This window comes from Rhipicephalus microplus, chromosome 9 (assembly GCF_043290135.1).
Source record: "Rhipicephalus microplus isolate Deutch F79 chromosome 9, USDA_Rmic, whole genome shotgun sequence".
Lineage (NCBI taxonomy): Eukaryota > Metazoa > Arthropoda > Arachnida > Ixodida > Ixodidae > Rhipicephalus > Rhipicephalus microplus.
The window spans coordinates 18,151,835-18,170,531 of record NC_134708.1 but is presented as its reverse complement, the minus strand read 5'-3'; the positions used below and the strand labels follow the sequence as shown (position 1 = coordinate 18,170,531).

At 44.6% G+C, this 18,697-nt stretch overlaps 1 pseudogene; it reads left to right on the top strand.

Moving 5' to 3' along the window:
- The first annotated feature begins 2,034 nt into the window (after positions 1-2,034).
- On the top strand, positions 2,035-13,575 carry LOC142771568 (inactive selenide, water dikinase-like protein; annotated as a pseudogene).
- The last annotated feature ends 5,122 nt before the right edge of the window (positions 13,576-18,697 follow it).

Below are 18,697 nucleotides of genomic sequence, written 5' to 3'. Positions count from 1 at the left end.
TTCGAGGGTGCTTTTGCGCTTATTTCGAACTTAAGATCTTGCATGAATGCTCGTTCATGCACCCTCTGAATGAAGGCTGCTTGCAAGGCTTGTGTAGGTACTGGAACGAATATTAACATATTTGAAATTGCTTTGAATTTAAATTGCTGTAAATTTCAAGTCATTTGAAATAAATTATTGTATATTAATCTGCATGTAACCATGTGTAACGGTGGCTTTACTGCCGTGAACGGTGCTGCTTATACCATGAGTGCACCTTTCAAGAGAAAATCGGCATGACCGTGAAGCCTCATTAAATAAATGTATTACCCTCACATCTATTCTTTGTAAGTTTAAAAGCTTGTTATGCAGGCTTCTATGTACAGTAAATTTTAAAATTATCATGTTTTGCAGACGATTTCTTGCATGTTACCAGAAGTCAAATTCTGCCACTATTCATAGTTGCTTTCACGCTTCCACTTCCTTTGAACCAAAAAGAATCCCACATGCCTTGCATCAACAAAAAAATATACTCTGACAATTATGTTCATTTTTATTCATAATATACGATACACTCTCCAAATTCAATTTGATGTTATTCAAACCAAATCAATTTGCTTCGAGCTTAGCCTACTTTTTATGCAGTCTATAATTTTATTGGAGCAGGCATTCAAGTGCTGCCCCATCATGAGTGACATAACATAGTGCAAAATTAGCTAACGTCACGTAGCAATAAACGCTAGGTATTGACTTGTAAAATGTCGAATAAAGGGCTCAACATATTCTGATTGCCCAATCGTGCAACAGCTGCAAACATTGGGGTACCTATGTGAGATAATGCATCATGACGTTTGGCTCCTCAATACAGAGAGCAACATGTCAACACGCAGATGTGACTAGACCTACTTGGCATCGTTCCAGCAACTGTGGCGAAGGGAGCGGGTTGACACAGGCGGACAGTGTTACACAGGCTAGTCAAAGATCTGTTTCGCATATAAAATTATGTACAGTGAAAGATGCGGCACCTGTAATACTTTAATGTGTTGGGTCAAGAGGGATGCTCTTGCTCTTAACCTGCTAATCACTCTTAAGTATAGTGATGGTCGTCTGTTAGCAGGAGAGGTAAATACGTAATTGACCTGCAAGATGAAGTTGAAAGCTGCGTGCTTCTAACTGCCCCATTTCTCATTTACTCTATCTAGTGAAGGTGTGGGTGTAACCTCAAACTACAGCAGTCATGCTCCACTTGAGGTGAACTTGTGCGTTCATATTGGAACTTGTAGATTGGAACTTGTGCGTTCATATGCAAGTGTCATAAATTGTCCTTTCTTTCATGTCACTGGAACGTACGTGTGATAACGTGTGGAACATGTGAGCTATTATAGTATATTAGTCAAGGTCATTCTAAGCTGCTCTCTTACAAGACAGAGTTCAATTGCTTCTGCATGAGCCAATTTAATTGCCGCCACCATAAGTTCTAATGTATCCAGTCACTAAACAGCTTGCTTGCTTGCAATAATTGTGCTATAAATAATTATTCAAGACTGTTCACCACATAGCACTTTGAAATATCGAACTGCATGTATTATGAAAAGAACGCAAATCTTGTGAAACCAGACCTGCATGATCTTATGTACGGTTGTTATAAACTGACGTTTATAACAATAAATGGTATACTTTCATGCCGCCTTTCTTAAATGTAATAAATTTTGTGGCTATGTTGTTTTAGTAGAGCTGCAAGTACGCGCTGCAAGAAATCGACTGCCGCGAAACTATTGCTCCATCGCTATAATTTACGGTGAGAACACTTCCTGAAGACTCGTGGCGCATGTGAGAGCGTCAGCAGCGGCGCACGCTTTTGTTCATGTTTTGCGCCCTACTCTAACTTCGTCCCCACTCGCCCACTTCATTTAACCGCCAAGCGAGCGCATCTGCGGAAATGCGCCGGAGCACATGTGGCCCGCGCGTCTTGTTTCCGACGCGCCCCGGCGGTGCGCCCGTGACGACAAATTGCCACGTGACTCTCGCTGGACCAATCGGCGCGCGGGCGCGCAACGCGTCGCCTTCCCGCAAAAGCCTGCACGGGCGCCATCTTGCTCGCGAGGAGAGGTCGAAGGGCTCTCGTTTTTCGGACCGCCCGGCGTGTTGCTGCTGCAGACGCTTCTTCGCGAAGGGATTCGGTGTTCGTGGTCGCCGCGATGGAGAACAACGTCAACGCCAACAACGGTGCACAGCAGGCCGCCGTGCAACTGGAAGTCGGCGCAACCGTGCGCCCGTTCGATCCGGCGTCTCACGACTTGGACCCCGGTTTCAGGCTGACACGGTTTGCCGATCTTAAAGGATGAGGGTGTAAAGTCCCCCAGGATTCGCTAACTAAACTCCTGGAGGGACTCCTACAACTCGGCGACGGCGATGGACCTTGCCAGCAGCGCCACTATTACCAAGTCCAGGGCCTGCCACGTTCGGGTGAGCGCCCTAATACGAGTGCCACGCAGCATCCACACTGATATGTGTAGTGATGTGAATGTTTGCGTATGTGCGGCTTCATATACATCCCCGTGTGTTCATCGCAGGCTCGGGTGTCGAGTGCAGCTTGACTCCACTGAGGCACGGTGGATTGTCGCTGGTGCAAAGCGTCGACTACTTGTATCCTCTGGTCGAAGACCCCTATGTCATGGTGAGGCTAACCGTTGCAGCAGTGGTATCTATTGACTGATTGTTGTCAAGGTCGTGTCACTACTTCCCTGTTCTCGGGGTATGCGTCTCTGTACATGTCTTTTTAAAAATAATTTGAGATGTTTGCCATCGATGTGTGCTGAAAACCGAAGCAGTTGTCAGAACGCGGTGATGTTGAAAGTGCTTTGAACGCTCAGTACTGTGAAGAACCCTTAATCGACGCTTTTCTGTCTTGCTTAAAACGATAGACCAACGCGGGTGTCACGCGTGCACTTTGGATCGCGATCTAGCACCGGTGAGGGTCGAGTATCCAGAGCACGTCGATTGCCTCCCCGTTACATCTTGCACAAACGAGCCAATCAAAATCGAGGAACTGATCGAAATCGGAAATGCCTCATGCGACACGCCTCCCCGCTCTGTTGTGTTGTTCATCGCCTGTTTGGCATCCGCAAAGTGAAACAGCACAAAGGAAGAGGATGCAAGAAACATCAACACACATGGCCAGTGCGCAACTGCTCCCAACTGAGCTTTATCGATTAAAGTGCTTTTTATAGTGTCACTCAACATCACTGGCAAGATGCCGCACGCACACAAGTAGCCAGTAGCAACCAACAGTCATTACTGATCCCTCCTAAAGGGGCCGTGCAAGACTTTTTGTGCATGGTCAGAAAACTCTGCCAATCGGTGGTAGAGGCTCTCGACAACACGCGAGCCAAATATTGTAGCGCAGCAGCCGGCCTGGATTTTACAATAAATTATCAGTCAGCTGAAAATTTCTCTCTATTCTCTCTCGACAATTGACGGAAGACGCTCGAAAATCACCTGTAGAAAGCCCATATATCAGCCATTGGCTGATTTGAACATGGCGCGCTCGGTCGTTGCAGAGATCTGCGAGGGAGGCTGCGACTTGTCCACGCATGTGATCACACTGAAAAAGCCGCGCGTTTGAAGAAGTAAAGAAAAAAGTGCTCAAAGTCACGAGGCGCCCATGACGTATGTTCTTTGCCCCTGCCATCCCATCCTGTTTTGCTACCAGCACTTTCGTCGGGACAAAAGACTGCAATTGCAGCATGGGACAAATTTTAGTAACTCCACTCGCACTGGACAAATTCCTAAAATTTTTGTGGTGTTGAATTCATGAGGCAATAAGCTCTTCCAGTGAATTCATTCCATGGTTACTTAAAGTGTTTCAGGGCCCCTTTAACATATTAATAAATTCTTGTTTCGATGCGGTATTGAAATATGCCATGTACTTCGGTGAATTGAACTATGTCGTCACCCTGTTTTCTAAGTCAAAAGATAATGGTCGTAATAGTTGTTGCCGACAACTTCTGCGTGTGTGGCATATCTTGTCAGTGGTGACGAGTGACACTGTGAAAAGCACCTTGATCGAATAAAACTCGTTTGGTTAGTTCACTGCTGTACTTGTGTGTTCATGTGCCCTGTGTCTTTCTGCTGTTAAACTTCCTAGAGGTTGCACCAACTTACTCAGGCCAAAGCACTCCTATTTGGCAGCTGCCTGATAGTGCTCCACTAAAAATCTGTACACGGTGGTTTAAAAGGGTGTGAAGCATAAGTTGTCCGGGTTTTGTCAGCAGTGTGTACGCACCATGGAGAACGACGACGTATCGTGCAAGAGCTTAACTGTATCGGCCTCCACTTTTTCATTCCTTTTGCAGGGCAAGATTGTGTGCGCCAGTGTCCTGAGCGGACTGTATGCACACGGTGTGACTGAATGTGACAATGTGCTGTTAGTGTTGGGTGTGAGCAGCAAGCTGACGGACAAAGAGCGCGATGTGGTGTTGCCCCTGTTGGTGCGTGGCTTTCGGGATGCGGCTGCTCTGGCCGGTACCAGCGTGACTGGCGGACAGACGGCTTCCAACCCTTGGCTCATCATTGGCGGATGTGCGACGAGCTGCTGCCATCCGGCGGAGTTCATATCGTAAGCATGTTTCTGGATCCATTGGAAATATTGACATGGTGCTCGACTGGTGACCTGAACGTCCCAGGTTTGATCCCGGCCATTGTGGTTGCATTTCAACAGAAGCAAAAGGGTATAAGGCCCCTGTGCTGTGCAATGTCGGTGCATGTTCCCAGAGCCCTCCACTGCGGCGCTTATCATTATCAAATCATGGTTTTGCGATGTAAAGTCCTATATTATTATTATTATTATTATTATTATTATTATTATTATTATTATTATTATTATTACTATTATTATTATTATTATTATTATTATTATTATTATTATTATTATTATTATTATTATTATCATGGGAGTGGTTGACGATTTAGAGAGCCATCGGGGTAGCTTGGTGGCTCTGGCATTGCAGAACCAGTGCACAGATAGACAAGTTATAAAACGTAGCTAAGTAAATAAAAGGTTGTTCTAACTGAGATCAGATGCTAGAGAGTTTTCATTTTACAAGTGAGTTTGTCCTAAGAAGGTTTGAATCTGCATAGGCACACAAAATGACTTGCAACATGGTGGCCATCGTTGAAGAGGCTCCAAGCCTATAATGTTGACACGGGCAAACTGAAATTAGTTTTGCAAACACCAGTAGTCTGAACCATGTTTACAGCACCGGTTATTTTTTATGTTGGTGCCTTGGTGCAGTGCGTGTTGCAACTCATAATGGTTGGGGCAGCGTGTTGCAGCTCATATTGGTTGGGACTGCATGTCTTGTTTCTGTGTTCCTGCTTGTGCTGTGTATTAGGATATTGGGGTTGCATATATCCTGAGCTTTCAAACGGCTAGCTGAACGCTGTCGTATTTATTTAGATCAACGAGTTTAGGAGTTTTGGCGCAAAAAAATTTTGCATCTTTTTTTTTTGTTACGATAGGCAGCCAACGACCTGCTTATCATGGCTGAAAGCTCGTTTCTTTTAGCACGCGGCAGTTGTTTATTTGGAGACGACTTGAAGCACTAAGTCGCAGTTTTGGTTTTAGAGAGGGCCAAGTGAGGTGGCGCCCAAAGTGGTTTTCGCGTGAACATAGCTGGCTACGTGAGCTCACAAAACTACGTGTAAACACGCGAGCACTGCATTCACAACTCTTTTTAACAAAGGCTTCCTGGGTGCTCGTTTCACATACAATGGCACAAATGTCCTTTAAAATTGATTTAAACATGTTCTAGGCTATAATATCCATTCCTATTTTGTATACGAAGCGTGTCTGTCCACGCAAATCTATCCTTCAGGTTATCTCGCCTTCAAAATTTTGTGTCATTACTCCATCAAGTAATTGGCGTTGGCCAGTGCAACTATTTTTTTTTTCTAATAGTTTTGTTCATATCACGGTGCAAGTTGCGCATGATCGGATGCAAAACTGACACAGATTCAAGTGTCATTTCATCATTGCCACTGTGGACATCAATCCATATTTGGTGCAGCAAAACCCAATTCTATAAATTTGCTGATCTATTGAGGAAATTTCCATGTTCTGGCAGGCACCCATCGGGTGTCATCAACTCGAATTTGCAAAACTGACTTAGCCAACGATCTTGTTTTAGGAAAGTTTTATTCCTAAAGTAATTGAGTGTAAAAGCGGCTATTTCTTTAATGTTGGTGTAGACAGGTTTTTCTTCAACCTTGTGCTCCGTGTCATATTGAAGCATCTACCATAGGATGCCAAACAAGGGTACCCCTTACGGTGAAGGATAATCCGATCAGATTTTGGAAGGGGCACTGGCTCGGTCCCGGACTGAAATTTAAGTTGGGGCCGGGATCACCTTGAATGTCGGTTCACCACGTGTATGGGCATAAAAAATGCTTATACACGTTTTAAATGCAATGATTTATTTTTTAAAAGTATTTTATAAGCAACATTAGATACGCACTTAGTGTAGTCATTGTTCTGTTTTACATGAGAAATACTCATCTTCAAAAAAAAGGTGGCCGCAGAGGAGGAAGGGGAAGAGGTGCACGTGCTCAGTCTTTGGCACTTATTTCAAATCTCCCATAAAAGGGATGGAGGGCCGGTTGCTCGGCATTTTGAAGTAGATGCCCATGCGATGGTCCTAGATTTATTTTGACAAGGCTGTGAGTAGTTCCCATGCATGGAACAACAATCTCTGTAGTGCTCTGCTCTGCCGGGTGCCGCCGGGGACGGTGCTGGCTGCTTTTGTAATCTCGATTTGTCACTAATGGCACTGGTTGTTCCCTTGCAACATTGTTGTTTGGCTCCCTCACAAGGTCACCTCACTTGTTCTCCACGTCTTCGCATATCAACAGCCTATGATAGCTTCACAGGACCATCTACATGTCCGTCACCTAGAAATGGCACATTTTCTGTTTGAGCTGTTCTTAAGGATATTTTACGCTCGCAGGCATCAGAAATTTGCAGCAAATAAGATTCCACTGTAGCTTTTGGGTGACGCTACATTACAGTTTTAGAGGTCGAAGGACTGAAATATTCTGTTCACAATATTGCAAAACTTCCTGTTTTGACAAACTATAATTTGAATAGGATCATCATTTAGTTAATTTAAGTATTAACTATACTGTGAGGCTTACATAGATACTGGTAAATGTTGAGCGCACTGTTAAGCATGAGAAGCCAGTTTTCAACTAAACCTCAATCATTTTTCTTCAGTTTATTCTGCAATGACAGTTGTTTGTATTTATTGTTCAGTACTACTCTGTATAGCAACCGTGTGTCCTTGGATAATCAAATGTGATCAGCTGAATGTTTTTGTATGAGGGGCTGCTGCGACCGTTCTGTTTCAGAATAGTTTCATTGCTGTGCTGTCACTGTAGTTAACATTTTAATTTCAATCTTGAAAGGATATTTTTGTGTGGTGATCATTGGCTTCCAAGACTCGCTTTATGTATAATACACAACTGCGCATTCTCTTGAGAATCCTGTAAACCAGTTTCTAATGCTTCAGTCTGGCTTTTCACAATAGATACTTCATAATATGAAGTTTATTGTTTAAGACTTGCTGCTATAGCCACTACCGTGACATCAACCTTGTTTATATTAATGTGAAAACAGACTAGTAATTAAAAAAGAAGTACCTAGTATTCAATTTGATTTGCTTTTGGTACTATTATGTGGTTTCATAAAATTAGGTCTCGAATTTCACTCCTTGTGGACCTGTACAAAATTTTATCTTATGTGGTTTTCATGCATTCAACTTTCATTCATTATTGAATAATTTTTGGCATTGAGACAAATGTGATTTTCACTACTATTAGCTCATTTGTGCAAGCTGTGGATTGGAGTCGACTGCAGGGAAAAGCTGTGATTTAAATCAAGTTCAGTTGCGATCAATTATGGCAATGAGACTTTGATATTGCAGTTTGTTCCCTTATGGTTTATTTTTTTTTGTTCATCCCTCTTGCAGAGCAGACAATGCAGTGGTCGGCGATGTGCTGGTGCTGACCAAGCCCCTGGGCGTCCAGGTGGCAGTTAGTGCCCTCCAGTGGCTAGAACAGCCCGAGAGATGGAACAGGGTTCGGCTCGTTGTGGCTGAGGAAGACGTCCACAAGGCCTGCCACCGCGCCCGTGACTCCATGGCACGACTCAATCGCACAGGTAAGCCAGCCGTTCTGTTGATTCAGTCACCTTGGTGGTTTGCTGCCACAGCCGTGCGAGGGGGTGAGCCCCCCACTTTCCCTTGTAATCATCAAAAGGGGTGGCGTCAGCTTCTCCCCACACCTTTACTGCAGTTGGACCTTCACACCGCTTGCTTTTCCAAACAATCGTTGCAGGGCTTTGTTGCTTCCTTCTAGTGCTTTCTCTTTCCGTTTGTACCAGTGAGTGCATTGAAAGCTATGCATAGGTGGGAGGTGACAAGGGCATACCTGCCGACTCTCCTGAATTATCCGGGTGACTCCCAAATTTCGACCTAATCTCCCGATTGTATGAATGCTATCTGGATTCTCCCGAAAGGTGGCCACCACAGCCGAGGTGTTCATTTTTTTTACTGGGGCGTGTACGTCAGCGTTTCCTGCTGTGGTAGTTGCGGTGCTGTTAAAGAGCACTCGCTGCTACCTTACTAGTTCACAGTAACTGTACCGTAGAATACCGCTAAGTGTATACTGCGCGTCTGTGCGAACGCCGGTGGCGTAAGGGCGCGCTCGGCATCATTCGAAAAGAAGGCGAGAGAAAGGTACCACAACTTTTGCGTGTGTCTTGGCCACGCGCATGATGGTCGTTTCAGTAAGATCATGAGTGCTCACGCGGGCATACGGTGGTGGCGACCTTGGTAGCTGTGCAGCTTACGATGCTCTAGTCAGTCAGTGGCTGTGGACTTTGGGTTTATGGTGTGGTCATTTGGGTATGTGGCATCATTTGTAGAGAAAAGAGGTAGTGATTTCTAGCTGTCTTTAAGCATCAATTGTAACTTCCAGGCCACGTGTCGCGTATGTTCGGCTGGCATGTTCTCAGGAGCTTCAACTACCAGTTGGCAGCACTTTCTGGCCATGCTGAAGAAGGGCTGAAGGGCCCCTGTAGTGTGCAGCGTTACGGCTATGCACATTTTTGACAATTATGGCAACGGAGGACCCGTTATCTATTCAAACAACTGTTTGCTTCTCTTAGGAAACCACGGACCTATGGCAGGCTGTTGTGAGGAGCATATCATCGCTTCATTTTCATTTTTGCATTCATTTCAAAGACTTTTTTTTTTTTTTGGAGGGTAGTGAGTTTAATGGCACAAAATTTTATTTTTCGCTTTCTGCAACAAATAAAATAATGTACTTCTAAAACGTACTGCTAAGTGTGAGTGCATCCTGAAAAAGTAATGCCAGTGTGTTCTTGAAAGTTAGTTTTGGTTCCTACTCTATTCCGACATCGCAACACACTATGTATGAGCTTCTTGTCACGTGCTCGTGCAAGGTATGGTGAAATTTTACATGTTGGTGGTGCACAGTTAGCCATTTCGAATGTTTCAGTGACGCAAAAGTGGCCGTTTCTGAAGTTTTGGTGCCTGACATGATCACATTTAGCTAGACCGCTGCATGTAGTCACCAGACTTGAAACTGGGGCCTGATGCGATGTTAGTGTTGAAGTCCGTAGGTGCGCCACGGCAAAATTGACTTTCATATCAAGATAACCTATACCAGCAATCGTTGTGCCTCACGCTCACTCAGAGCTGTCTCTGTGTAAAGGTATGGCAGGGAAAACACACTTCTGAAAAATGGTGGTGGTACTCCTTTAAGACTTGACCTCTTTGGGAAGAAGGTGTGGCGCTCAGGTGAACCCTGACCTATCCCTGTGAAGGAGACTGGGCGGATGTTTCAGTGACGCAAAAGTGGCCGTTTCTGAAGTTTTGGTGCCTGACATGATCACATTTAGCTAGACCGCTGCATGTAGTCACCAGACTTGAAACTGGGGCCTGATGCGATGTTAGTGTTGAAGTCCGTAGGTGCGCCACGGCAAAATTGACTTTCATATCAAGATAACCTATACCAGCAATCGTTGTGCCTCACGCTCACTCAGAGCTGTCTCTGTGTAAAGGTATGGCAGGGAAAACACACTTCTGAAAAATGGTGGTGGTACTCCTTTAAGACTTGACCTCTTTGGGAAGAAGGTGTGGCGCTCAGGTGAACCCTGACCTATCCCTGTGAAGGAGAAACCTGCACGCGCCTACGTTAGCTGCGAATGGTGCTTAATTGAAGGGACAGCGTGAGAGAAAACTTGGACACAATACAAAAATTGACTTATCGTTTTGTAATTCTTTGAATTGCACATTTCGTGTAACACTTTTAACATGTACTGTGCCCACAGATTGGAAAGAGTTTGAATGTGACCCCTGGTATGTGCAATAGCTTGAGAAAACGTCATGGCCACCAAACGTAATGTTGGGTTTGACTTGTGTCTAGTCTGAAATTATGCCGACATTGCACAAAACAGGAGAGGAAAGTAAAAAGCATTACTTAGCACCAAGTCTCTGTGTTTCAGTAGGCCAGTACTGTACAATGTTGTAAGACTCGGAAATAGACATGCAAGGACCTTCGATTTATGTTTATAGATGCACGTTAGCATATTCTAAATTGTTCTTTGTTACCTCAACACTTTTTACATTTCTGTGTAGTAGACACCACAATGTGCGTATTGGTTGATGCCTGCATTTCTCACTTTCCAGCTGCGCTTCTAATGCACAAGTATAATGCTCACGGTGCCACGGATGTACGGAGCGGCGGTCTCCTCGGTCACGCACAACTCCTCGCACGCGCACAGAAGAACGACGTCTCCTTTGTCATTCACAACCTGCCTGTGCTGGCCAAGATGGCAGCCGTGGCTAAGGCATGTGGATCCACCTTCCAGTTGCTGCAGGGCTTTTGTCCCGAAACGTCAGGTAGGTTGCTGACTTTTCTGCAGCGTTTGTGGCCGGGAAAAGTGCTGTGAGCATCACCATTGGCTTGTGTAGGGCTTCCTTTTTTTAATGGTGGAACAGGTCTTGGAATACATCAGCAGTCCGTGGTCCCCGCTATCATCAGAAACCTGCGTGACCTAAACCTTACGCATCAAATTTTGACAAGACAGGTCTGACTCTGTGAAGATGTGGGGTAGACTTGGCACACCCCTCAGGTGATAAGAGGAAGCGGGCAGCAGTGCTACAAAGCACGACACTCACTCAACGAAGCATCTGCGGCACGTCGTTCATTCCACATCGGCATGGAATCAGGCACACCCAAGTTCTCTCGCAGTGTCACAAGCCGGGCGAGCCATGCTCTTTGCTGGTATGATGATCGTACGATGCCACAAGCAGCCCCACGCCCCCTTTATGTGCATGAGCACGACCATAGAGTTTATAATTAGTTAGATGTAAACGCTGGCTGTAAGCAACGTACTGGTTGGCATCACTCCCAAACAGACAATGAAACAATGAATGGGACTGGTTGGTATGTGTGAAAATTTGGTTTATTTTTGTCATTTTTTGAAAGTTTTATAATAAACCTTAAAGGCCCCTTGAGGGCTATTACATAGGCGAATCAGCATGTCCTAAAATCTCAATATATTTATGAGAGATGCCATACTGGAGGGCTCGGGAAATTTCCGCCACCTTGGGGGGGGGGGGGGGGCGAAATTCCGCTTAATTCGAAATAATTCCACATTCCGGTATTTTGCAAAGTAAGACTGGGTGGATAATTTGAAGGGCAGGTCAACACAGGTCTGATTAATTCAAAAGCTTGGATGATATGTGCCAATTCCCGATTCCAGTTTTGCCGCAAATCCATGGAAACGACGGGCCTTAAGAGCCACAAGGCAAATAAATGTAGCGACATTGGGGAAAGGCAGCTGAAGCACTCCAGCCTCACCACTTCCAGCGAGAGAAAAAAAAAAAAGGAAATAAGAACGGTCTCGTGGTTAATCAAAACTTGTGCCCGCAGGAAACGCAATGTGCTTCACTGCAACACAGCAGTGACACGCGGGCAGCATGTTGCATGTTTCTTGCAACGTAAGCGGGGCATGATTCACCCATTCTTTCTGGGATTGTAAAGAAATTAATAAAAAACATTAGCAGAATTCGTGATGTATGCGAACTTCCGATTGCCGGTTGCTGAAGTAATTTGCACCCTTGCACTGCTGGCTGAGTTTTTGCCCACAATGCTTACTTCGAAGAAGAAGTTCAACAGTTTCAATTATCATTTTTCGCCCGCAGTGCCTACTTCGAAAAGAACTTCAACAGTTTCAATTATCATTTTTTTTTTCAGTCAAAACACATAGCGAATTTTGTCGCATTGGCAGTTATAAGGTTCCTTATTTTGGCAGACAGAATGGGTGAATGGTCGCATCATGACGTGCTGAGGCAGCGAGAAGCAGGCGACATGCTGCCCGCATGTCACTGCTGTGTTGCAGTGAAGGTGTTTTGTTTTCCGCAGGCGCACATTTCAGTTGATCACGACAGCGTGTTCTTTTTTTCGGTGGCAGCAGCGAGGCCTGCTGTTTCCCCATGTTTGTGGCAAAATTAAGACCTCGTATACATAATATAACCTTTGGAGTTGCCAACTAGCTGGCGCAGCAAACAACCAGCCCTGATTATTCATTTAAGTTGAATAGTTCGAAGTTCCCTGCATCCTACTTTTTTGATGTTTTGTTAATTTGAAAACCCACCTAATTCTAAGATTTCTTGCGGCATCAGTGATTTCGAATTAACGAGGTTTTACTGTACATTCGCCTTAGACGTCTCGAAGGCTAACGCAATCTCTCCTGCTCCCCTTCGAAAGCTATGAAAGCCCACTTTTGACCAAGTGGTCATGAGATAACATCATCATGTGACATCACGTCATGTTGACGTCAACACATGATGATGGGCGTTTGCATCACTCATTTTAACATTGCAAATGCGGGCCACCGATGGCCGATGTTCTCATTTAATTCAGTTTTCACATTTGGAGAGATATCATGTATATAGGATAAGAATTTCACTTGGGTTTGTCAGATAATTGCCGAAGTTGTTATTTCCTTAAGCAGCCTGATATATTTGTTTTGTTTTACTTTGAACGGTATGTTGTTTCATGATTCATTGCCAATGAATAGATCTAATCTCTTTTCAAATACGTTTCTTGTCTGTTCACCATATCAAGTTCACCAAAAAGATTAGTGGTATTTTGCATGATGATGCATGCATTATTACTGCCACAGGTGGCCTGCTGATCTGTCTGCCAAGAGAACAGGCAGCAGCCTACTGCAAAGACATTGAAAAGCAGGAAGGTTATCAGGCCTGGATCATCGGCATCGTGGAGAAAGGCTGTCGGACAGCGCGCATCATTGACAAGCCACGCGTCATCGAAGTTCCCTCAAAGGACAGAGAAGGTGAACTTTGGTAGCAACATCGTCGGCGCGTATGACCTGTCTGCCACCCTCAGAAACTGCTGGTCGGGCTCCTGGTTCCTTCTGGGTGTCAACCCGCCACAGCTTTGCAGCACAGCAGTATCACCTTGCTCACTCTGTGTTCACCTGAGTGCTGATGCGACGAACTACAGTGCGGGAAGGGATTGCGTGTCGGTGCTTATTTCCAAAACTTTCCTTTGGTCTATGGGGTATTTTTTTCTAGCTGCACCAGATTTTTTATTAAAACTGGTGTAAGTCAGCATTACAATGTTTGTGGCATTCGAGTGTTCAGTTTAGTTACCTCTAGGTATAGAAGAATTTGCAGTGTTGTGCATAACTTATGAAGATTTATTCTATTAATGTTCCAATGATTGATGTCGGTCGGTTCAAGCAAATGAGTAGTTTCGAGCCTCTCTTCACAATTTGGCTCGGCCGCTCTCTGTTGTTAGCTCCAAAAATTAATTTTCAGGAGCTAGTGGAACAGCTACGTAGGCATGTATTTTAAATTCAAGAGCCATGAAATTGATGCTTTCAAGGAGCTTTTGAACATGAGACACCTGCGTAGCCTTGTGCCTTAGCCACCTATGATCAATTAATGCTTAACAAATGGAACTTGCTTAATTGACACATAACTGTATGAATTACTCTGTGTCGTGAAGCTGCTAGTCTGATAATTGAATGCAAAAAATTTTCGTCACCATCATATACATCTAGGCCCGATTTTAAAAGGCTTGGTGCAGCTAAAGAAAAAATGCCCTGTATGTTCGGCAACCCGAAGAAGCTAGCTACTTTGCTTCTGATATTACTCCGTCTTTCATCGCAAAGAAGCTGTGTATCGCTAACCTGTACGACGTGCCAACACGTGGGGTCGAGCTAACGGCCACGACTGGGGTAGGTGATAGGGGTGGGGAGGGGGGAGCGTGAACACAAACCTTTCTCGTCGTTTCAATTCTCACTGCTAGATTAGTATTTTTGCCACCTGTTCACCGACCCCAACCATTTCTTGTTGGAAACCTACAGTCGTAACACTTTATTGACTGGAAGTTCTTTGCACACTTACTTCTTAAGGTCTGATTTGATGTGTTCAAATAGGGTGTCATTTGTTGCTGGAATAAAGTTGGAGTCTTTTAGTTGAGCTACATACTTTAGAAAGGAAAGAAGGCAGTGGTGAGAGAGAAAACAAGTACGAGAAAAGTACACAGGACTGGTGCTTAGTTCGAAGTGAGGTTTATTAAGACAAAGTTTTTACACGTCGCAAGACCATCATAGGGTGTCATATCTTTATCGTCAATCGGTGATACTTTATACCATCTCGTCGTACTTTTTTTTCATGCCACTGTCCTGTCATGAACTTCCTTGCTTTTTTTTTTTTCTATTCAAGTCTTGACAAACGCAACAAACTCTGTTACTTTGATGTATTCTTCATTTGTTGCACTGCTTTTAAGTGGTGCGAAAACGGGTCATTAGTACCGAGCTCTGCACATGCTCTAGTCTACTGTGGCCACTGTAAGGGGGTAATCATAGAGTTTCTCGCAACGTTACCTAGACTGAAATGTGGCGCCACCCTCTGATCGACCTTTGTAATGGAATGTGCTACGACGACAGCATCGTCGTACAGTGTGAGTGAGGCTTCGCTCAAAATGCATATATGACTACAGTGAACTCTCAATTGAGTGAACTTCAATGGACCCAAGGAAATAGTTCACTAAACTGAATATTCACTAGAATATGGAACAACATTAAGCACGGCAGACATTAGAGTCAAAAAGCGTGAAATGCAATTTATTTTTAAAAGAAGTCTGTAATTTTCATTTGCACTGCTGCCCTTAAAGCACAAAAAGAGACAAAGCTTTCCAGATAGTCTAGGTTTCTGTGCACTGCCTCTGGCACAGCTTGTTGCTGAGACACCAAGTCTCGCAACTTTCTAACATACTCTACTGGCTCGGCTAAAGTTACAGTATTTGAACCAACCTCAGCCATTACGACTTCCTCGTGGCACTCTTCTTCTGGTTTAGCACAAACACTCGAAAGAACTTCTAAATCAGATACTTTTGCACAAGTGACAAGATCACTGTCACACTGCACATAGTCCTCAAATGAAGCACCACTGAAAACGTCCAGCTGTTGACAGACCTCTGTCCACATTCCAGTGTCAATGACCGCGCTGTTCTCTTCCTCCTGCTCACTGACCTCGTCATGCTCTTCTTGCTCATTTGCATCCTGCAATGAAGAAAGGCCGAATTCGTGCCAGCAGTTTCTAATTATAGCCTGTGACACTGACCACCAGGAGCCTGTCACCATCTCGGCCGCCTGCCTGACATTGATGGGCTCATTGTTCCCAATCCTTATATTGATTAAAATCTGCTGCACAAGCCGCCGTCGGTACTCGACCTTCAAGTTTTGTCTGATGCCCAAGTCGAGCGGTTGAAGCACGGCAGTGCAATTTGACGGGAGGTATTCGACATACACATTGCTCAAATGGAGATCGAAAAGATGTGCTGAGCAATGGTCTACAATCAAAAGAATCTTTCTTTTTGTCTTTCTCATTTCTTCATCGATGCTCAGCAGCCACTCACTGAAGAGATTCCTGGTCATCTATGCTTTTTGGTTGCTTTTATATGTGCATGGAAGGAGAGAAAAACCTTTGAAACATCGCGGTTTCGCATATTTTCCTACCACTAGGGACCTGAGCTTGTGGCTGTCTTTGGCGTTGCAGCACAACAGCACAGTGACCCTTGCTTGGAAGAACGTGATAAAACATACCAGTTTCATCGGCATTGTATATGTCATCGGGTGAATATCCACTAATGATATCTCGTAGTTTTTTATCCCTCCAGGTTCTCGCCGCTTCATGGTTGGCATGTTTGCTTTCGCCGCAAATAGTTTTCCACGCGATCCCATGCCTATCCCGAAATCGGGTAAGCCATTCGCTGCTTGCTTCGAAGCCAAGAGCGTCTAGAAGCGGAGCAAATTCCTTAGTTTTGCACTGTATCATTGGAATGGACACGGGTATGTTTTGGGATAGCAGGTCGCAGAGCCATACCGCAATACCGCAACGGCATTGTCCACTGCCTTGAAATGTCCCGTGTAGAGTCGTTTCCTAGTAGGATTGAACGAAGTTTCTTCTTAAAGCTTCGATTTCTGTTTGACTATCGTTGACAACGTCGACTGTGCAATTCCGTATTCCTTCGCAACCTCCACTTGCTTTTGCCCACTGTCCAGACACTGAAGGATTTTGAGCTTGTCTGACAGAGACAACCGCTTCCGTTTCGTCAAACTCATTACGAAAGTGGGCGGACGGCGCGTGAAATGGGCTGTTGTTTCCAGAAATGAAGATAGCCGCACAATACCGATGATGCCGACAGATGCCGATGAGACAGACAAAAAAATAAGGGGCGCTGGCAAACTGATGCACTTGTGGCTCGTTTTCGTCACCCGCACGGCCGCTTTGCCTCGGCGGCGCTGCATGAACAAGCGATGTCGCACCACTGCCGATGGATGGGCGATTTAGCGGCGGCTCGCATTAGCTATGCAGTGCTGCAGTGCACAAAAATTTGTTGAATTGATTCAAAAAATGAGCCTGGGTCTGCGGATCAAGTTCGTTCAGTTGAAAAATTCACTATTCTGACATTCGTTTAACTGAAATATTTTTACATAGAATACATAAGAAAATTGCCGGGAATTTTTGAAAAGTTCGTTATTCTGAAATATTCATTAAACCCACGTTTGCACAAGTGAGAGTTTATTGTACTCAGATAAAGCTTCCGTATAGAAATATCGTCATTAACTGTTCTTGTTTGCCTATATTAGGTTCTCCATTGAAAAATGAGTGACATCTGCTTCGTAAAGTGCTGAAAAGAATCAACAGACTGTCACAGAGCAAGTGCCGATGTTGTCATCTGTCCTCCAGCTTTAATGGCTGGTTGGTATCTTTTATGCTTTGTAATGTTGTACACCCAAGCAGAAACCGCGATTATTAAGTCAAATATACTTTTGGCCTGAAGCTAATAAAAGCATAGCTTTTCATGTGTGCTGTTTAGTGCTAAAATAACTATAGTCTTCAACATATCTTCAGAATGATTCCAAACCAAATTCATCATATTCCAGCATTATTAAGCAATAACGTCATCCAGCACCACATTTCTTGCTAGGTAATTGTGAGAAACTGGAGGGAGGGAGCGGGGAGGGGGGGTCAATGAATCCGCGCACCTACTAAGACTACTGAGCAGCCCCGAGGCAAGAAGTTCTTCCATATTGCCTAGCCGCTGCTTGGCAAGCACAGTGTAAGGTACCTGTTTGCGTAGAGTTTCCCACAAAACTCACTAGGAGGGCAGCTGGCGCTAGTGTCTGCAGTGGTAGGCTTAGGTATGATGGTTGGCATATATAGGTTTGCCTAAACTTCATTTATGGCTTCAGAGGACCAGGTGAACTTATTCGAAATTGATCACTTCTGGTAGAATACTGGCAAACCTCTATATAGTAATCCTGGGTATAATGTAACAATAGTCTTTTTGCAACTAACTGAGACTTTGTGATTGAGAGGTGTAGCCAGTATAAATCATTAGGAATGCTATGTATCATTGGAGAATGTTAATTGGATATATAATGTGACAAATATATTCCTGCGTCCAATGCTCGTTTTGTTTCGGCAAGGTTATCACAAGGGCAGTGATTGCATTAGCTATGCACGTCAGTGTCGGTGGGGTGGGGGGATGACTTAATGCATCCGTGTGTCTTTGATCAAAAAACAGTCAGATGCGCCGTGTATCAGCCAGCAGTCAGTGTCTCGTCGAGACACCGATACGAGACTCGTCTTCACCAAGTTGACAAGTCTCTCACCATTTTCAACAACTGCCGCTGTCAACTTCAGGATAGTTGTGTCCTCCCAAGAAATTTCTGTGATTCGAGCGTCATGCCATTAGAAACGCACAAGCGCATAAACTAGCTGAATCCATGTATACTTCCCATCATTTGCGCCACATCTGAACGACTTTAGTGCCAGTTCTAACCATAGCAGTGTTTTGTAGGGAACCGTGCGCCTGTTTGTAGCAGCAAAGGCACCATGACGTGCGCTGCCTCTGCCCGATTCTTCGTTTCTGGGCACTGCCAGTGTGGTGGTGCCTGCGGCGTTCTTGTCATGTCTTTTTTGATGTCCTTATGAGTGTGTTTTCTGTCGAAAATGTGTTAGTGTGTGTGTGTGTGGCACGAGGTCTCGATTTCATTTTTCATTTAGAGTTTGGTGGGTGACTTTACCTC